Here is a 23,139-nt window from a genome sequence, read left to right as displayed (position 1 = left end):
TCTTTCCAGTCTTTAAGCTAAGCTAAATACCTCCAGGCACCATCTCTGTGCAAATAAAACAATGTAAATGGATTTGATAATTTTCTTTTTTGACAATGGGTATGATGTATATTTCCAAGCATTCAATTGATAGCAGGATGCTCCTTGTTCCCGCACACTTCACACTGGCAGCACCTTTTCTCTGATTTCAACATGCATTTCATCTTTGTGTGTACATCATACAAAACTATAGCATACTCCAGATAGTTTATGAGGGAGAAATGGTTCACCACAAAAAGGGAAAAAACCACAACATGCTGCTCCCTGATTATGGCGCAAGACAGGGAAAAAATATACAGAAGGATGGATGAATGATAACAAGGCTTAGACAATATGACAACGCAAGCGTAAAAAACGACTCATGGTCTTTACACACCAGGGACGTGATGAAAAAGCAACACTGAAATGAGAAATACTGGCCTGTGAACATTTAGTATTGAAAATATCCATACCAGCAGCAATGCAAATTTGCAACAGTTGCAGACAAAACTTTGAATTGGTTTTGTCAGCTCATTTTTCAGTATTTGATCTTAGTGATGATCTTGTCCTCCTACCTACTCAATAAAAGTAACGATTTATTTTACTAGTTAGAGATAGAGAAGGAGACGTCCATTGCCTGCAACAGGAGCTGAAGGTCATATTTTAGGATGTCGGTGGGACAGCTCAAAGTCGCGGGGTGGCAAACGACCATTGCAGGATAATATTGATCCAGAGAAGCATCTGGCAGTCTGAGGTAAGTCATTACACAGTTTTATACTAAACTGTTACTATACTATACAGTAATTTGTCGATACCTTTACTCACAGTGAAAAGGTTCAGTAATACAACCTCATTTAATAAATTTTCACCTGCTTTATGAAAATACTTTTGGTAACAGTCAAAATTAAAAAGAATTATAACAAACAAACCAAATACACAAAAAATGCCCTCAGTGTGTTAAGACCTTGGAATATAAAAGGAATGGGAAAATGGCGGGGAAGGAGGGCAGAGGCTCTGCATGCCACATAACGGTATTTCTGTTTATCCTCATGCTTTTTTATCTGATAACGAGAATAATAGGGATAATAATGAGGGTTTCTTAAAGCTCCCATGGCTGTACAGTACACACAGTACCAGTTGATCGACAAAGAAGTTACTGAAGCAGCACCATGTGTTTTTCTTCCATTCCATCGCGCTCTTTCCCCCAATCTCTGTGTACGTGTGTGTGTGTGTGCTGCTAGACATGCTTCATAGTTCATCTCCAGCCAACCTACCTGAACCTATCAGAGTCTGATCATTTCATCATTTCTTCGACCTATGCCACTATATGACCTCCGGCACATCCCTCCAATCTTCGCCTGCTCATTCCATCCACCAGTGCTGTAAACAACACAGCCAACTACCTAGTTGGTCTGTTTTTCTAGTGCTTCTCCTGCTGCTTTCCATTGTCTCCTGTTTTTTTCTGTAATTCAGATATCACTACTTGGAACTCCTACTCCTTACCTCTGATTGCCTGTCCTGCTCTGCCATTACTATCAAACCCATAATTCAACCTGCGGCTCAGCCGAGACATCTCAGCCATATCAAGGAAAAGTTTGACCTGCTTCTTCACTTTTTCATTTTGGGCCCACTACAGAGACAGACAACTCATTGCAACTATTCTAAAAAGGAAACACTGAATGTGTTGCAAGTGCCTTTACGGCTACATTACTGAACTGCTGTGGCTGGCACATGTTTGTGTATCCACCCGGCCAGCATGTGTGCTGCATAGCTGCCACTGCCAGTCTTATCTTTCTACATTCCGTTCGGCTAAATGTGGCAAGATTTATGATCATATTAGCGGAATATATTTTGTTAGGCAGGTTAATTTATCCTTTTTGGGTTTTTTTTTTATAGTCTAACCAAGTATAGATAGAAATGTATCTGTTCATGATCACAATAACAAATTGTTATTTCAGTAAGATTACTGACAAGACACTGCACACCTGTATCATTATTGTGGCTAGTTTCATCTCCTATGTTTGGGGTTAACTTCATTAGAGTGTGAATGGTTGTTTGTCTCTGTACAATGTCAGCTGTGATCGGCTCCAGCCTCCCCACAACCTTTTAAAGATAAGCAGTATAGATGATGGATGGATGTTTCATGGATTTACCTAAGTAGCTACCTAGTTATGTTGGAAGATGACCCTCATTTACAATCCTGATGACATTGATCTAATTCAAAGACTTTCTCTACCCATTTAAGCACAACACCAGGCCTATTTATATCACTTAAGAATCATGGTATTTTCATTATGGTGATATTCACAGGCACTAATGTGATAGTGGATCATGTATGAAAAATAATTACTCTCAAATTTCTCATTACCAAACAAAGGTTAGAAAGAAAAACTGCATTTTTAACTTCTTGGACTGTGAGTGAGTAGGTGTGTGGGGAAGTTATAGCTCCTGCACCACAGAGTTGCAACAATGGTGCATGAAGAAACTGGGCAGGGATCCAGTTCTACCTCTGCAGCAGAATCGGTGATACATAACTCTCTATATCTCTCCGACTCCAAAACACACACACGTCAAGAACAAGCTATTTCTCACTATTATTGGCCCGTGCTGCTAAACTTAGCAACATTTGCATGGTCCAAGTTCACAATGTATGGTCATTTTTGGTAATGTCGTGACCTCAGGTGCACAGCACAGTTAAAAACAGGACAGGTTAGGATTACATTATCAGTGCATTAGATAGGTATTTTTCTTTCCCTCAAAATGAGAGTGCACTTCACTGTGATACTCTGGTAATGTGATACTAGAAAAGAGCAGTCCGCTAGAAAACCTCTCACAGTAAGAAACATGTGTCCTTGTGTTGGATGAGGCTGAATCACAGAGTGCAGCACATCAAATGAAATGCTGAGGGCGACTGATGATCAACTTTCTGGGAAAGAAAAGGAACATTGAGTAAATGTGTGTTACTTTGCAGGATCAGGTTTGGTTTAGTACACATCACCAAACCTAATTATATTTGGCTTGAATTTAATAAACTGGATTAGCAAGGCTAACAAATGTTTACTATTGACAGTGACTGGTTTTCTTGTCCCTTTTGAATTTATTTTTGTTAATTTTCCTCAGCGCCATGATCCAATTAATTTACACTCAGTATCCAAATGATTTTAAAGAAGCCAAAGGTGCATTTGGGAATATGGCCCTGTAGTTTCTCTGAAAGGCCATTTTCTGTGTCTGCACATAAGGATTTAAAAGCTGCTGCAAAAGACAGTGTGTTAATGGATGCCTTCACTTTTGCCACCCCGTCAAAACACTGAACCGTATAGTGAAACTGTAGGTGTGTTTTTTGTAATTCAAGTAAGCTATGCCATTAAAACATGAGATCGTATTGTTATTTGTAAGGCAGGAATGAGACTTAAGGCTCATTTATGCTGAGTCTAGGTACGAAGAGAGCTACCTCGGTTTCAAATGATGTAACCTTCACTGCCCACATACTTCCATGCATCCTTTATGTTTGAATTTGCCTTTATCCGTTAGCTTTCAGAAGATCTGCAAATAGAGACGAAATGAATATGTAATGTTGACTATAAATGAGCCACAAAAAGTGATCGCTCAAATACAAGGTTTTGCCAAATCTATGAAGGCTGTCACGTTTAAATTGTTGAACTGTAGATGGATGCCTTGGGTGATTTATTGTTTAAATAAAATGTATTATGATTAGATTTAACTCTCTCCTAATGTCAGCAGAAATAATGTTCTCTTGGTGTGTCATGTGTTTGAAAAGGGAAATCACTGATTTTAGAGGTATGTTGTTTGATAACCTCAGGGTTCGTCCTGGGATCTTGGATTTTATACTAATTTGTGTATCTTTTATCAGCAGGTGGCTACCTGGTAGATCTGCAACACCTGGTGAATGGCATGTTTCAGGTTAACTAAGTTTCGGCATCAGACTAATCTCTCCTCCTGTCCACTGACACTTCACAGTTTGAGTATGGTTATGTTGTCCTAGTTTATTTCTTCCAACGACAAGGTTTTGTTTTCAATGCTTTTTGTCTGTCTGTCTGCAGGATTACAGATAAACTGCTGAACCAATTTTCTTGGAACTTGGAAGGGTATAGCCCAAGAAAGTACTTTGGTGCAGCTTGACTGAATTTAAGAAGACTGTTGGGTCTTGGTGAAGGTATGCAATCTACTGAGTGCCATTCTAGATTTTTTTATTTTTTGTCTTGCCCCTTATCCTTCACTCATGCCTACCACACACAGACCCCTGACTTAATTGCTGACCATATCCCTCTGAACATTTGATCAGGAACTTTAATTCAGTTTAAATAGTATTCTTTATTAATCATCACCCCTCTGTTGCCTTTTTGTGGTGTCCACTTGAGCCACATCCTGACAATTATAATTGTTTTACAATACAGAACCAGACATAATGGAGCATTGTTGTCAGGGATTCTTTAGTATTTGAACATTCTGCTCAATACTTGGTGACATCACATCCTGCCACCTATCCAAATGACAAATCTAACAACATTAAAAATTATTGGCCTTCTAGCTCTAGTTTGGTCTTACTCTCCTGCTCCTGTCAGTGAATCAGATTGACACTATGGCTGCCTTAAAAGTAGGAAATCATCCCCTTGAGATTGTTTTTTATGATGAAGTATATGTGATTTGCTGTTAACTAAATACATTTTAAAAGCACAGTCACGGGGTAAACGGGAAATAAATGACGCATGTCATAGTAAATAACGTCATTGTTAAAAGGTTTGAGGCAATGGATTTAGAAATATAATGACGAATGTGGCTGATTTGAATACACCAAGTCTGTAAAGAACACACTTGTTTGAGCCTAAGGCTATTGTTAAAGGGAAGAGTCTTTTGCATCAAAATAAATAAAATTAAGCAAATATACATTAGCATATTCGTATTTGTGGATGCAGTACACACGCATACACACAAATATCACAAATACACAGAAAACTTCTTAATAGCACAGTTGTAAAATGATGGCTGTTATCTGCCAAAATTAAAGTATAAGCCACACACAGCTGAAATGTTATCTGTTGAAATGGATTTGCTTCATCAAAAAACAGAAGAAGAACCAGGCCCATAAAAAACATAGAAGAAGTCGAACCAGGAGGTTGTTATGAAAGAACAAGGGGGACGAGGACTGGTGCCCTCCTCACCTACACCATCCACATCAGAATTGGTGCAGAGTCAGGAGACGTCTGGGTAAATCATTAATTTCTAGTGGAATACAAACCCTGTAAGTCATACTCATACTGGCATTGCATTTGCAAAACTGGATACAAATTTAAAATATTAAATTCATAAGTAATGTAACTGTTTTCAACAGGACCACTATTCCATGCAGCTGGTGTTGTGGAATGATCCAGATGGGAGATCAGAATGCGTCCTTGAAAAGCTTATGTATATAATATATATATACAAATTAAAAATCTGTTTGATGTCGTTTTTATCATTGTACTTCTCATTTCAGTATAAACACAATTGAACAAATATTTATGATCGGCAATATTAATATATTCATTAAAAAAGAAATAGTTGCAAAGCAAACATGTAAAAAATAGTAATAGAATTACAATTCCATTAAAAGATACAACAGAAGTAATAATAATAACCCTGATTATATGTAAATGCAGGCGTGTGAATATTTGTGGTACTGCATGAAGCTTTCAGAGGGCCTGGAAGGAAACTCAGAGACAATGTATGTTTGATGTCTGGCCTTGTTTGTTGGATCAGGGACAAGTCCCCTGATCCAACAAATACAGCAGCTGGGGATGACAAGACTGTTTCCCTGGCCTGAAGAGCCATGTTGCCAATAAATAAAATGCCATTGTCATCCCCAGGCCGTCTAATATGGTCTAACACGGTAACATCCTCCCGGTACTGCCTGTGAATATGTTACATTACATTTCATTTAGCTGACGCTTTTATACAAAGCGACTTACAATAAGTGCATTCAACCATGAGGGTACAAACCCAGAACAACAAGAATCAAGAAAGTACAATTTACTTCAAGTATAAATATGTAAAAAACGTCCAGGCAGTATAGGGAGAAGTGTGGAGGTAGACTCACACAGTTTCAGGATCCTGACCACAGTATTTCTTGTCTCGCTGAGGAAGGGAGGGGGAAAGTGAGGAGCACTCAGATGCAATGGTACTGACTTCACCTTTAAGCAGCGTTAGCCCTCAGTGAGTAACAGTTTGGGCCTCAGGCTGTTTTCTAACCGTCTAACACAAAAGCAAAGAGGTCGCCTGTAAACACTTTATATGTAGCACTGACGTGGACCTCGTAGATACTGCTGCGAAAATAAAAACCAGAAAAATAAAAAAGCACAGAACAGAAATAATTAGAGCTAAAATTTGTTTGTTGACAGGTAATTCATCCCTGTTTAAGGCTGGTTCTTATACAAAATAAAAGATATTTGGCTTTTGGAAACTATGACCAGCATTTTTTTTACCCTTCACAGACCAACCTGTTATTTTGGAAAATAATTTTCATAAGTTTTTTTTAACTTAAATAAAAATTTGGTGCAGCTCCAGTGGATCATGGATAATGATCAAATGTAATAAAAACATTTATTATAACTCTTTTCAAGCCTTCATGTTGAGCCTTTTAATTATGGTGATGGTATTATAAAAAATTCCATAGCGTTTGATAAAACGATGTTGTAGGCTACTCGTAAAAAATGGTACCAGTTCTCCAATATGACAGCTGGGCAGTAAACAATGATGGTGCAATTTAATTTAAATACCAGCTTTAAAAGTAAGGGTCTCGCTCTGTCTCACTCTCCCTCTCTCACTTACTCTCACTCACACAAAGATAAAATTCGATGTAAACATAGATTTTAAAAGCTTTCCTCTTCTCTTCCTTTGCTCCTCCCTCATATCATGCCTCTTTCTACACCAGGCCTTCATACCATTCTTTCTCCATTTATCGTCTTTGCTCTTCTAGCTGCAATCATTACAAGAAACTAATTAAGAACAATGACTGAACTGAGTAACCCCGCGAGCAGACTGGGGCAGCTGCTATTTTAGGAAAAGTTTGCTGGTTGGGCAGTGTAGAGATATTCTGCCTAGAAAGAGCTCAATCCCACAAGCCCATCAGAAACACACTGCGCTGGCAGAGAGGATTATCTGTGTCCTTGTATTTCTGTGGGGCAGCAACTCAGTGTGAGCACAGGCATGCAGGTAGCTCCTCACTGTGCTCTGTCCTGCGCTGTTCGTTGGTGCACTGAGTGCGTGGGTTCATTGATTGTATCTTTCTCCCGGCACTTTAATGGCCGTGGTACACTCGTCTCTGGACCAAGCATTAGCATGGTCAAGTTATTTCCTCTCAGGGGCTATTTCCACTGACCGAACAGGATTTTTCCGTTCACTCCTTCAAACTTGTGTAAGAAAACTGCTATCTCTGTTTTTCCATTATTTCCTATACACTACCCGGTGGTGCAGGGAGCAAGAGGTGATTGGATGATGATCGATTTATTGGAAACACAACACAGTCGTACTTGGATTCTGAAAAATATATTTTTTTTAGCATTAAGGCAGTAAACCCGCTGCTTAGTTCCGACTGACAGCCCTTATCCAAGGATGGTTTTGTAACCCCCTCCCCCCCAACCCACACACATGCAAGTGGACACACTCATACATTTGTGTTCCCATTTAAATGTTACAGTAACTGTTCCTGAGAGTGAAACTAGTAAATTACATTTCGATGCAATGTCTAAATGAGTATATAAATGCATGTTAAATACACTAACCATGCCCTCAGCAGTGATGGACAAACAAATACAGATTAGTATCATTATTATTAATGGTATTTGGCATTTTTTCTTTTTATACGTTTTTCCTAAGCACATTTATCATTTCAGAAAATGAAACAGTAAGCGACATTCACTTACTGTATATTATCAAGAACTTCAAGCCACTTCTCATAATAAAACTTAGAAAGACTACAAGATGCTCTAGAACATTTCAAGTGACTGTAGCATATGTTAAGATATATTTTTTTTTACCAAATTCTTATTTCCAAGGTTAATAATATCCCTTTTATTATTCTTACTTAATCTGACTCATTTGAGCTCATTATTAAAAAGATCCTTACATTCCATTGGGGGCATCAAGGAGCTTTTCCCCCTGCAGTAGAGGATGAGGATGACTTAGTGAGGGTGATTCTACACATGCACACACAAACACACTCTCAGCGGCAGGTAATTGGTGTCATGAAAACTATCTCGTCAGTCCAGCAGAAGGTAGAAGTGCTCTATTACACCCTGACCCACCACCTTACCCCATCAGCTTCCTGTCCTCCATCCCCATCCCTCAGGTGTATTGGGTGCTGTTCTTTTGAAACTCAGTCATTGTGCTGGACAGTTCTGTGATTAAACAATGAGTCTTTAAGGCACTCAATAAGAAAGGATTGAGGGCAGAAAAATCCTGAAAAAAGAAACCTGACTGCCTACTGGTAAAAAATATTAAATATTTCAAATCTCATCCCAGAAAAAACTCAAAGTTGATGCTTACTTGTTGCGGTTATTCAAAATTATATATCAGACAAAAGCCACTTGCGAGATATCAATTAATTACATTTTGATTCAAAGGTGTTGCCATTCAGGATTTCACCTGCAGTGTACCACTGGATTACTGTATAAAACTGCAGTATTCCATTGGATCATACAGCCACATGATGTCTACTTTGAGTCCATAGAAGAGCACAGCAGAAAACTGTTAAGAAAATTGTACTGAACAGGCACCAGGCTGGTGCACAAATTGTGTGTAACATTCAACATCTTAAATACTGACATGATATAAATGCACTTGAACACTTTCTTATGGTAAATCAAGTTCATTTGCCAGTGTATTCAACCCGACTCCAGTATGCACTCAAGACATGTAAGTTTGTGAGTCTGTGTGAGAGTGTGTGTTCATGGTCCTCTCAGGAGAGTTTGGAGTCCCTTCATGTTGACACAGGGTTTGGCACTGCTCTTGTTTCCACATGTGTTCCCACCATCCTGCCTCTCTCTCTCTCTCTATCTCTCACTCTCTCTTTTTTCTTTTACATTTCAGAGATGAGAAACTAATTTTTTTAATGTTCCACGTCTTGCTGTGTCTGCTTCCTCTGTTAACTGCATAACTGTCACCCAAATCCCACCACTCACTTCCCTCTGTAAAGCCTCAATTATTTTCCCTTGCACACAGACAGCTGCTGACAGCTGCGAACGGTGTTCTTATGTATTATACTACGTTCTAGTCCACTTGGGAGTCAGCTCATGCACACTTGGTGCCCTTGTAGCATAGCAGCCGTTTGGATATTACATTGGTGGGTAGATGGACGTCCGCACAGAGCCTTGCGTACATCCTCGCATGACGAGACTTTTGCCACTCGGAACCTCATTACACCTTGGACATTTGCATACTCGCAGAAGTGTAAGGCTAGCTTGAATATTAAGAAAGAGAAATGTCTTCACTACAGACAAATATCTATTCAAACATACGTCAAGAATAAGGATTAAAAAGTCAGGGGCACTAAAATTTTAAATCCCAGTCTCAATGAGGCATTCTGGGAAATGTGAACAAGGCAACTAAAGACAAACTTGATGTCTTTGCAGAGGTTTAATCTTGATTACAACATTGAGCATTATATACACATAGGCATTAAAGAGTTCATAGTGGGGACATTTAATTTGTTTATGGATTGAGGGATTCCCCTTCCCTCTCTCCCACAATTAAACTATCCCATTGATATGGACAAGACAATAACCCATCCACTCCAAGAAAATACAAGCTTTAAGTATGTCAGACAAATTTAAAGCAAACAAGCAAACTCTCCAAAGAATGGATGTTCTACTCTTCTCAGATTACAAACAAATACACTCACGTTCACAGGCTCCTAACAGGCCCGACCATAACTCCTGCTGCATATCAACTCTGAATTAGAAACTAGCGTTTCTCATTTTTAGCGCATTGTGGAATTCAAGGCAACTAGCGGTTTGGTTTTTCAGCAATAAGAATTATAAACATCCAGCCAAAGATTTAAGTGTATAGAAAGTTTCAACCAGTTCTCATAACCCTGCTACAAACACAGTTATGACCAGTAGTTTATGGTGGATTTCTACCATGGAGTCATACTACCATCTATTGACAATGTATAATTCAACATCTGTCATAAACATCATCTTTAAAGATGATATACAATTAATTTTACCAATTATATCACTTCTTGATCTGGTCGTTCTGTTCACATCTCAATTATCTTTTGGCGCATGTTTTCCTAGTTTTCCTTTTGTTTGTAAATTTACAGGCCACATCAACAAAAAACTAAATTAGCAGAGCAGAAATTCCTTGAAACCCTTTTTATAACATTTTAACCTAGTCTTGTCCAGGATCCACTCTGCTCTGCTTCGGCCAATCGGCTTGTTGCTCCCTCACTGCGAGCTAAACACTCATCAAAATCACGACTGTTTGCTGTCCTGGCTCCTAAATGGTGGAATGATCTCCCCATTGACATCCGGACATCAGAAAGTTTACACATCTTCCGCCGCAAACTAAAAACACACCTCTTCTGACTATACCTTGAATAACATTTTTAAACTAACAATTTAGTTGCACTAAAATAGCACTTACTTATAGCACTTTGTAGTTTGGCTTTTTTGAAGAAATTGTACTTTCTCTATTCTTGTTGTTCTGGGTTTGTACCCTCATGGTTGAATGCACTTATTGTAAGTCGCATTGGATAAAAGCGTCAGCTAAATGAAATGTAATGTAATGTAATGAGTCCACCATAAAGGGTTGAAATACCATTGCAATACCATTTGCTTTGGTTCTGGCCAAAAGGGTCTAACATTGGATAATCAAGAAGGCAAGGTCATCCTTTAACCCTGCTCATGACATAAAAATAGTTAGTCTTCATTTTTTTAAATCTTAGTCTATTCTTAGTGCTTTAGCCCTTCAATACAGAACATATTCTCTCCAACCATGGCCCAATTTGATTGCTAATTTCACCAGCAACCAGCTTCTTGGAGATTGGTGATTATCAGTCATTTATCCTTTGATTGTTGTTAATAAATGTGTTTTATGTGGACCCAGTGTCTTGTGTTTTTTTTGGGAAGAGGCCATAGATGAATGGAATCAGGGAGTCACAGCATCTGATATTAGATTTACTGGATTCATTGTACAAATTTTTCCTATACGGAGGTGGTGCTCCCAAAATGTGTGTATTGGAAAAAATCCAACATTTGCAACAACACTCCCTCAAATTTACTTAAAACAAAGAGCTTATAACCCTGCTCAACAACATCTTCCTTTCAACTGCATGGTCAAGACCAGTGCTGATTATTCAGCCTCTTTCAAACACAGATTTATACAGTCTGAAACCGACAGTGATGTTAACTCTTGGCTTCGCAGATACAGGAAATATCAAGTGGCACAACACTAAAGGATTGTACAAACTGAAGCAGTTCACCACATGTCAAGTACAGTCTCACTGCTCCCAACTTATCCATTTATACTCTCCGAAGAGGCAAAATCAAACTCTCAAATTCGACAAAAATGGCATTGTTTTAAAAGAATTTACTTACATTGAAAGTGCAGAGACACGAAAATGTGCTGGTGGTGCAAGATACAGTTTTTCCAGTTATCCCTTTTGGTCCTGATGATAGTTGTAGCAGCAGAGTGTTCTATCCAAGACTGAAACTATATATAACCTAGAGAGCTTGTAGCAGGAGCAGACAGCAAGCCAAATCTGGCTTTTCCATGTCGCATTGACAGTTTTGCCATAAGCAAACTCATTCTGAACGGCTTGAAAGCGGCACAGCACAGGAAAGTACAAGAACAAGAACCTTCACACTAGGGCTCTGTCCCTAGAATAAATGAAGGGAAGGAGGGGGACAGTGAGGGAGAGATGGAGGAAGCGAGAGAGAGCGGCAAGGAGGGAGAGAGTTGGTGTCCTGTATAGACTATACAAGACCTGCTAGCTTGACCACTTGTAATTTACACACAATGACAAACACATAGTGTAAAGTCTCTCCCTCTTGTCCCTCTTTTAGTTTCAATGGAACATTAAGCTTCTAAATTGCCATTAATCTCATTAGATGAAGTTAATCATTTAAGATAGTTGTCACAGCTGAAGCCAGGAACACAGACTTTAGCTATAGCCTCAAAACCTATGCATATAAGATGTTCGAGCACTCCGAACATTATCCACAAGCAAAATAACCATGCTCAAAAGGGACAATTTCACTACCATACTACCATCAGACACTGTGCTGAAAAAAAGCAGTTTGCATTGCATTCGATTATTGTGATATGTGTTCAGTAATTGAGTATGCCCAACAAAGGATCTAATACAAATTGAAACACCTCTTGAAAAGAAAAAGGGTTCCCCACCCCTGGTTAAATGGTATCAAAAATTGGATATCACCTTTTCCTGAGTCAGGACTGGAACCCCTGATGTCAACTAAGATTCCTGCCACACGAACAACCAAGACATTGGCAGGAACCACTGACTTAAGAACAGACAAGACGTCGCCCAATACTTCCAGTGCAGGAACAAACAGGAGTTGCTGTACAGCAGATGTTCAGGGCAGTGGCTGGAGGCTCGTAGGCTGAAGGCTAGCAGGCTAAATGCTAGCCGACTGGGACGCTGATTGGAAGCTTGCTGACTCATGAGCTGGCTTCAGGCCCCGCACATTGCCAGCATCTAATCAGTATTTCCATTGGTTACATTTCCCATGGCAGTTCATGGTGATAAAGAAAATAAATCCAAACAGTCAATCATCTCATCCAACTAATCTGTGGTCAGTAATTTTTGTTAGGTGAGGGGCAATGACACATCTCTCCCCTAACTTTCTTAAATCCGAGCTGGGTAAGATTAGCTCTTTTCCCTGCTCCCTTCCCTTTAAGTAACAGCCTGTCAGTAATTACTGCACTGAAATCAAAGCTTATCTACACTTAAAAACATAGGACTATTGCTAATGGCACAACTTCTATTGAGAGTAAACATTTTTTGCCATTTGCCAAAAATGGTTTTACTCAAGTTCCACTTTCTAAGTTTAACTAAGTTTTCCCTAAGCAAATTACATCCTCTGATGAGGCGGTGGTTGTGGAAACAACATGGCCAAAAAGATTCAAGGGAGACTCATATTTCAGTAATTTGGAAATATCTGTATGCACTCATTTCCATGCTGTAAACTGGGTATAAGAACATTCTTCAATTCAAAGTAAAATAAAATAAAACTTTGTTTCTCTGCTTCTGGAACTCTCTCCTTGAAAATAATGAATCACCATCAGTGGAAGAGACAGTATTTGGCCTTGTAAACAACCAGCTGTGGGGGTAAGCCACAAGGAAAAATCCTAATCTTGTTTGACAATTCCCCCGGAACGATTGTGTGTGTATGGGCATGCAGGAGTGTCATATTCTTTTACTTAAGCACTGGATACTATTTTCAGTAACCTTGACATCAACACAGTGTGCGCACCCATGAACACACAACTACCCACACACATGCACACACACAGACACACACAAATACGCACAGTGCTGTAAGTACTAACAAAAAAAGGATGACACATGAGCAAGAGTGGAGGTCTTCCCATGCCCCCCCTGCCCTTTCTGCTGGACTTGGACATCTCCCACAGGCTGAGCTGTAAATAGAAAGTACCCCCCAAACCTTCACACACACACACAAAGTTGGGTTTCCATGACTTCACAGGACAGACATTGACTTACATTAATTTTCTGGAGACTTCACCAAAACTATTACTGGACTAAGCCGAACCCTTTAACTTTTACCTAAACTTAAACCCAACCAAACCCATAACTTAAAACATGTCTGGGTTTTTCTCCCCATTAGGAGCACAGTTAAAGTCCCCATAATTAGATGGTGACATTTAAGTCCCCACAACATGAGTAATACTCATCCACACACACGCGTACAGAACTATATGCCACCATGTACTCAAACTGCCAACCCTACACAGTGAGACCAGCGCACATCAGCTTGACTCTTTAAACAGAGACTATTCTCGTGAAATATCTTAAGTGAAACAGTTTCACTCAAAGAAAGTTCATCACACACTGTCCTTGATTTGATAAAGAACAGTAACTCAGAGGATTTCAACATATGCAACACAACATCCAGCCTCTCTGGCAAGCTCATGGAACATCTGTAAGCAATAATGTCTAAACTGATCACAGTAATAATTAATGATATATCCAGAGAAATCTAGTTTGTCAGGAATAAGTCACTTCGAAGACAACACAGTCAATCTTAGTGTTTCAACCACAGACTGTATATAAAGATGGACCGTATTGCTCACAAATAGAGAAGCAAAAGTGCCGTGATCGCCACCTGGTGGCTGGCAGCAGTATAGGTCATAAATCCCGCCTCTTGAGTAAAAGAGTGAAAGTAAGTGGATACAAGTGCATCTGTATTGCATCTACTGTAAAGTGCATACCTGAAGATATTGCTCTGCAGGAGGGCTTAAAGGCCAATATATTAGTTTTTGCCAATACTACATAGACAACATTAGTATTAAAAGCTCATTACTTACCAATCTGGCTAAACAATGTAGGAATCAAACTTAAATTGATGTGCATGAGATTTATGGTTGGCAATGACAGTGGTATATAAGTCCCTGCAACCTGCATATTCATATTATCCATTTTAAGAGCAACGGATAATGATGTAGAAATTCTGCTATGAACTGCTGCTAGATGGCTACAGTGTGTATACTGCTTTGGATAAGAGGGACAAAGAAGACAACACAAGGACGACTTCAATGCCAAAACTATTTAATTAAATGACAAATGATCGTGACTACCTGAATGACCTCACAGTTGTATATTACTGTGAACATCAATGCAGACCCACAGAGTCCAGTGCCGTTTCAATCTGGACTCCGACAGCTGATACATGTACAAGAGATCAAGGCCCCTCACACCTCCAGCTCTACTAAATGAGCTTTATGTGGTGACCCCTATGACCTGCAGCGTCACACAGACCCAGAGCCATTTCATATGTCTTTATTACCAACATGTATCAGTCAATGCCACATGAAATCCCGTATACCCATCCCGGTTCATATAGCAGGTATATATGACCTTAGTGTCTGGCTACCAATAACAGCGTGACCAACAGGTGATAACATGAACCCGGGGTGAAGACAAATTACTGCTATCTATAAAATACTGCACAAAAAACACTAAATCCTCCAGCCTTCACATACATCTTTAACATTAAAAATACCATATGTAGCCACTCCACCAGTGTTGCTATTTTAACACATCTCATTCTGTCCAGATGTTTACTGTACACATGCTGAGCCGGCTAAACTGACCCACGAACATGACATTCTGACTAGTTCTTAGTGTCTACAGCTTCAGGTCCCAGGTGGAAGGCTTTGTTTTACACTGTATTGGATTTCTTCTATTTGTAAATATTTTGATTTCATATTTCTAGTAGACATATTCTTCCTGCTACACGTTGACCTCTGTGGTTTTCTATGTCTTAATTGTCCTTACAAGACAAATGCCATCGAACAAAGATCTGGGCCTGATTTAAAAACACAAATAAAGATATTTTTTCCCCTCAACCTTCCAGAATATATTCAGTAGCAAATAGAGGATGAATCTTTCAGCAATAACTCACAAGAGCTGTGTCATTCTTTGTTTCTGGGCTTTATTTGTACGGTAACTAAAAACCTAAGAAAAACATTATTTGCTGATGCTCTATATTGAGCAGATCAATCAATTCCTGCCACTGAGCATTAAGCAATTAGCTATACCGTTCACAAACATGATGTTCACTCTCACCATGCTACTTAAAAAAAAACTCCCACACTTTTCTAATGCCACACAACCACACCGAGTGAATTCTGTTTCAGGGGGAGTGTAACATGAACAGCAAGTCAGCAGGAAAATACTTCGGTGATCACTGAGGAGGTACCTGCTGTGCCTCATATGTTGCAGGAATTTTAAGCCTTGGAGGAGTATGAAAGAAATAAATCCTAAAAACAATGCATATATAAGACATATACAAAAACATACAACATTTAGAGTACAGAAGAAAGCCTTTTAAGTATCATATAAACCAATTTCAAGTTAGTTATCCAAAGGTTGGTCACTTACAGTGTCGTAATGAGTAATTCCTCAAAAGCAGAATACTGCAAGTTCCTTTGGCCTCACTGGAGTCTTTGTTGAGCAAAAGGTTTGACCTGAATGCTCCCAACACAAACAGCCCACTGAAAGCTCCTAATGTGCGGTTTACCCTGCAGTCTAGATTATTTAACTGCAAGTGCTGAAAGTCCACTTTGCCAAGACTCAGGCGAAATCAGGCAAGTTGACACAGCGTGGCTTAGGGAAGCATAATATAACATGCCTTACATAAAAAGGAAACAGTAGCACAAATCGCAACGAATTGAGCAATATAAAGTAACAGGAAAGGTTGCTGCTTATTTAAGGTTATAGTGCAGACTTGGAGCTACAATTAAACACACTGCACCCAAGTATTTGAAGGGCACTTCCGGCAAACTAAGGCTACCACTGTTTCTAGATAGCTGTTGCATAACAGTAGTAGGACAGCCAACTGTTTCAGCAGCAGTACTGCAAAAATCAAAATGGTGAAACAAACACTTAACAGTTGTTAGGTGTAATGTTAATTTCACAGTATTCCTCTCTTAAGAAGACTGTGCATTGAAACACGTAGGCGTTAAGTCCATTTAATGTGGCTCATCATATATCAGAAAACTCTGGCCACTAGTCCTACAAAAGAGGTTAATGTCAAATTTAATGAAACAAGGGAACAGTAAGAGACAGACATTCCCTCGGTGTAAACAACTTCAAGCTAATTTATGCTCAAAGACTTCTGTCCATAATCTGCGTTCATTTCATCCCTATGTGTGCACATCTAATGAGAGCTTACGGATATGGACCAAACAGACAAAACAAAACCGTACCACTGGAAATCGTGGGGGCCAGCGGAGCCAATAATGCAATTGAGTCGACCACAAGACACAAGAACAAAATGTCAACAATGGCGGAACTTTTTGCGTTGTAAAGAATCTAAAGGCATCTATATGATATTATTTTGCAAAGGGACAAACAGATGCTTTTGCCTCTTTCTTCAGATGAACATTATCTCAACCTCCTCCACTGTCGACATCTTTGTTGTTGTCAGAAACTCTTTAGTCTCTCTTTTGACTCTTTGGTCAATGATGGTTACATCATTTGAAACGGATGCATCTCTTTTCTTAAGTGAAGGCAGCGTAAATGAGCCTTTAGACAGTGGCTAGAAAGTGCAATAAAGATTATTTATTTGAAGAGGAAATATGACTTGACATGCATGCACCACACAACTATAAAATCAAACACTACAGACAAACATTAAATAACTCAGAGCTTGAGCTTAGACTGGTACATTTGGACAGCTGAAACAACCCATCACATTTATCACTGTGAGATTTCACCATGGACAACATGTATTCCATCAAGCTACCGAGCGAGAGGGAGAGAGGGGAGGTGACAGATGAGCGAGAGAGAGAGAAACACGCAAGAAACATAATCAGAGGATGATTTTTCATCCATGTCTCCAGAGATCCTGGGAAGACCATAATGCCCACAAGAGTGATTCTGATTGTTGCAGTGAGACTTGGTCATGGTTGAATTTACTCTAATGCTGTGCCATGCTATGCAAATGACAGAGGGAGACGGAATCTGCAGCAGTAATTAACAGTCCTAAGGCTCATTAGAATTCATTTCATTAACGGATCTAGTATTGTGTGCTTGTGTAAACATAGTGACATTGGGTTTTTGTTAGATTTGCCTAAATGCTGAATTGATATTTGTTTCAGTTGACACTGTTTTGGCCAAATATCTACTTGTCAATCACTCAAACATTTTTGAACTAAACAACCTCTAAGAGATTCATAGTTCTTGTCAATGTGTTTGCGCCTTCACTGATGTCCAGAGCCGCTGGGATTTCACACACACTAGACAACAAATCACCTTTTACTACAATGCAAACACAAGCAATGTAATTATGTATGCATTATTCATTGACAGTGTCAGAGGAGCAGTGCTACATGAGCTACTGTTCGTGAGGAAGATTAATGGTAATGGCAGGATGCCTTTCAGAGTCAGTCTTGATGTATATCCTCTTAAATTAAGGGAGAATTGTTGTTTTTAAAACTGGGTCTTGTTTAAATACTTTTGGCAATCACTCCTGTTGGCTCTTACATGAATTATAATTTTGTATTTTCTATTCAAAGAAGTGGGAGTGGGAACACTGGCAGGCCTTTACGGGGGAGCCCAATGTTCCAGGCAAATAAGCTAAGACAGAAATGCCTGGAAAAATCTCCAGTTAAAGTAATCTAATCAACCTATTAGAACACACCACAGATGTTTATTACAGCTGGCCTGTTTGTAACTGTAGTCCGGTCTAGGTAAGAGACAGCCTCATTCACTTCGAAGGAAGAGGGTTAAATACTCTAATGTGGTTAATGATTTAATTTACGAGTTTGTCCCAAACCTACTCTACAGCTGTGTCTTAGAAACAGTGTGTCTCCAAATCTCTGGAAAATCTCTCCATCATTGATGGAAAAAAAGAGAACTTGTATCTGAACAGAACACCAGCAGCCTCAGTGGAGGATCCACTAGTGAAACTCAAAGGTTCAGAGACTATTTCAGTATAGAATCTTTTAAATTGAATTTTATCAAAAAGACATTTCTTCTTTGTGCACAGGTACATTTTAGTATCATCGATGTGGAGTGTGTGATCCTAATTCTCACTGGTTCACCTTGCACAATTTCACAGTAACCGTTACAATTATTCTAACACATATCAAACATCCCAACAAACAATGAACTGCAACTGGCAACAACAGATAAATCTATGGTGTAATCACGGCAACGGCCTTACTATAACAAGCAGTGTGAAGCTGGCTGTCGTCATACAACAATCAGCACTTATCAACAGCCACAATTCATTCGGCTTATTAGGATAGGATTTAAAACAAAGCTCAACCAAATGGAGGTAGGACTCCTCTAATATCCTGATTAAATCTTCAGGCAAGCTACTTGTAAGTTCAGCCTTAGTTTGTGCCTCATGTTATATCATCACATTCAAGTCAACTCTGGATCCAATTTTCTTAATAAAATAAAAACCTGGCATCTTTAGAAAAAAAAAGAATTTACTGCTGTTCTGAAAGTATTTACAATTTTTTTATTTTTTTATATCTGAATGGAAAATATTGTTCCTATTGTACAAAAAGGAGAACCGTTAACCAGTGTCTCTCATTTTGAGTGTATCTCCTTATAGAGGTAGACAGAAATGATGCATGTCCTTGCTTTGCTTACGAGCAAAATATGAACAGTTAATATACAAATAAATGTGCGATGATATAATTTTTTAATTTAGGTCACATTGTACAAAAGGAGCAAGGACGTCTGTGATTTCCAGCTGCCATGTCAGTTTGACCTTTAAGAAAAAGAGGTGCAATATATTACAAACAAGATTTTCTGGGGGATACTGTAAATATCTTCAAACAGCAAAGTGTTTTTAAACAATCTTTGCTCTGCTGTTGCACATGACAGACACAGACCGTCAACTTTGCTGCTGTCAGTGTAAAGTACAGACGCATGTAGGTCAACCCAGCAGCCACCAGTCAATGTGTCTGCAACATTATGGAGGACATTATGCAACATACATCTTTAAAAAGGAAAAAAGGAAGGAATATAAGAAAGTAATTGGCTGCATCCTTCATCCCCTCGCTGCATACCTGCGGCAGACTGCAGGTCTGTGTGGCAACGACAGCAGAGTGAACGGGTAGCAACAGTGTGTCCTTCCTGCCGACGCATCTCACTATGGATGCCATGCAGGGCATCTCCCGCAATCATCATCTGACAAACTCAAGAGGGCACAGACGAGTGTGTGTCCTCGCTATCTGCAAATGTGAGTGATGTCTTGTTTCTTCTCAGATCGGATGCTTCTTGTCTTACCTGTTTCTGCTGATCCAGGAGGAAGAGGAGGAGGAGGAGGAGGAGGAGGAGGCAGGCGCATCAGGGTGAAGATACTCAGAAGAGGAGCAGGTCGCGGGGATCTCTGCTGGATCCGCTGCTCCCTCGCTCAGTCACGACTCAGTCCCACATGCGTTCATCCACTTTGCGCCGTGCACTCGCTGCGGGTTGTGCGCGCAGCCACTTGAACATACAGTGAATGAACGAGCGGCTCCGCTGTTGCGTAACAACACCTGAATCTAATGTGATGCTTTACTGGAGCATTGCTGTGTTCCATCAGTTCTCAGAGAAGCTAATTAAATAATGGAAGTCGGTTGTCATGGAGGCGATCAAACGAATCCGCATGTACTTCTCGATAACACGACTTTCATTTTGTTAACTTGACATTAGAGCACGGATTTCAAGTCAGCTTTTTAAATTGTGAGTAAACTGATGACTTCCTGACTGCAACCATTCATTTGTTTGTTTTGTGATTAAGCCACCAACCATTTTGTCTATAAAATGACAACTAAATAATGAAAAATGTCTGCGTTCATTTCACACAGACCAAGGTAGCATGTCCTCTCAGTTTACTGTTATATCTGGATAATAAAAGATCAGATAACACTTATTAAAATCATTTTCGAGTTATTTTAGTTGCAGGTATTATTACTTACAGGTAGAAGTTACTTTCCTATTCGCTGCATCTTTATCTTTCACTTTTAAAACAAGACGTCACAAATAGCGAGCTAGCATAGAAGCTAACCTCCGTCACCAGCTGCGGAGAACAGGTGAGGAGTCCCATGTTCGTTTTTCCAGAAAGTTCGGCCACATCACTTCACATGTTTTCTTATGAAAGACAAAGTTATTATTATAAATTATACGTTCATTTTTTCGTACATGGTCTTACTCGCCTCCGTTTTAGCGTCAAAATCTACTTCTTTTCATCGTCTCTTCGCTTGTTAGCTAGATACGTTACATGGCTCGTTCAGGGCACGTCGTTAAATAATAAATACCTGCGCTTTAAACTCAACAACGACACGTTTGTAGTTTCTGTCAAACACAGTTCCCACAAACAACTGCACACGTGTCAAAATACTATTAACAGCTTACAACTAAAGCTAATAACATTCGAAATGCGTGAACATCCCAAAATCGAAATACTATTCATAATAATTATAATAATATGAATAATTATAGAATTGTTGCCTTTCTTCCCATCCTGCCGACGTTACATGAATATAGCTTGGATGCTAACGCTAGCCACCTAGCATTGTCTGAATTAAAAAGTGTAGAGCCGAACTTTGAAGGCAGGATACTTTTTTAAAGACGTTGCCAATTCCTCTGAGATGATTTTGTCCAGAAGGAATAAAAAGAATATAAGACCTGAAATATTTACATCAGTTTTATTTATTTTTATTTTATTTGTAAAGGGACCATGTACAATATTAAACGTAGATGTTGCCATTTGATGCATTGTACCAGAGTTAGCTTAAAGGCTAGTTTACATCTGCAGTCCCTATATCCTTTACCCTTGATCTGTGAATAAAGTGTTTACCCAGCACAATCAGGTTATCTATCTATCCAGCACTTTAATCAGCATCATAGCCTTATTTATTTGGATTGGAGCCTTCTCTGAAATAAAGAAACATTCTGCAGGATCACACAGGAAGAAAACATGTTCCACAGGCACAGAAATCACAGAAGTTGTCATTCCAATTACATCTCATTGGCTGGATCAATGTCATTCCTAATTTTGAATGTTTTCTTTTTCTTCAGGTAGGATCAGATAAAATACGTATCGTGTACAGGAAGTGAATGTTGTATTGGCGCCCTCACTCTCACTTAAGGTGAAGGTTCCCTTTTCAATTCAAATACAATTATATCCCAAAACACCAAGGCACGTCCTAATCATAATGACACGTAGCACAATATCACAAAGACTGAGTGATTGGCAACAACAGGAGAATATAGCAAACAAAACATAAAATAAAATGTTGCTGATGACCTTTTCAGACAGAGTTGGAGCTTGGAATTAATCAAGTTAGAAAAACAATGATTCAAAATAGAGTCAGTACAATGACATATTATAGGAGTAATTAAAAGGGGGGTAGTGAAGGACCAGTGACTACAAAGCTGTATAACCTGGGGTTTTTGTTTACTGTCTCTACCAGCTTGGTTTAAATTGCATATATATATATTTTTATATATTTATTATGCTGCTGCTGGGTCACACACCCTTCACAGTCAAAACACCAGTCACGCCTACTGTTATTCATGCTCGTACCCTCGCAGTTAGTTAGAGGTTGTTTTTGCTGTCGTCATTCTGCAGTGGGTAACATGCCGGGTGCTGAAAATTGATTTACTGGCAGAGATTTAGATTTTTCCATGAAGTAGTGCACGTGCTGCCAGGGTGGGCTGGTTGGAAATAGCTCTTATTGGTCGATGTGTTTTTGAAATCCCACCTATCATAAGTCTGATAAAAACCTGACCGTCACTGTAGCACACTGTAACGATTTTTTTTGTCCATCATTAGAGGAAGATGACAGGGGCCATGTTCACTGCTCACTGTATTTCTGTGATGTTCAGATGCGTTACTGACCTGCTCTGTTAGCCGGGCCGGGGTGTGCAGAGGCACAAACTGAGCAGCAGGAGCAGATGGGAGTGAGACGGATGAAAGGAGGATGAGACAGAGCTGTGTGCTTAATATTTAACCAGTGGAGCAGCATGTTGCTCCGCCCCAGGAGGAGCCAGTATCAAATCATCACACTGAAGTGACACTGATTATAGATGCTGGAATTCACAGGTGGAAAAAAAAACCAGTGTCAAATACCATACTGCTCATATTTTGAGGCACTGATTTTTCTTAAATACTAATTTACTCCACATTAGTTCAATGGGGAAAACTGAAGGTAAAAATATTCCCCATCTGTAAAACAAATTTATTTTCTTCATTCTTTATTAATTAATTAATACCGAACTTATGAGATCAGCATCAGTACACATACTGGAGTGATACAATGACAGAAACCATCTTTTGGAAGAAATTTACTTTTAAGTTCGGTCCATGTCCATTCCACTAACATTGACTAGGCGGGGTTTATTTATCTACT

At 39.3% G+C, this 23,139-nt stretch overlaps 1 protein-coding gene across 1 annotated transcript in view; it reads right to left on the bottom strand.

Annotated features, from left to right (window-relative positions):
- The window catches only part of atp2b2 (ATPase plasma membrane Ca2+ transporting 2), a 119,792-nt gene extending 99,546 nt beyond the window's left edge, over positions 1–20,246 (bottom strand). Inside the window, exon 1 of the mRNA XM_035152919.2 lies at positions 20,030–20,246. The gene's annotated coding sequence lies outside the window, so the exon portion shown is untranslated. The remainder of the gene's footprint in view (positions 1–20,029) is intronic.
- Positions 20,247–23,139: the final 2,893 nt, after the last annotated feature.

The sequence above is a fragment of the Hippoglossus stenolepis genome, chromosome 3, assembly GCF_022539355.2.
Source record: "Hippoglossus stenolepis isolate QCI-W04-F060 chromosome 3, HSTE1.2, whole genome shotgun sequence".
Classification (NCBI taxonomy): Eukaryota; Metazoa; Chordata; class Actinopteri; order Pleuronectiformes; family Pleuronectidae; genus Hippoglossus; species Hippoglossus stenolepis.
Note: the sequence above shows the minus strand (reverse complement) of the source record. Positions and strands in the feature narration are given on the sequence as shown.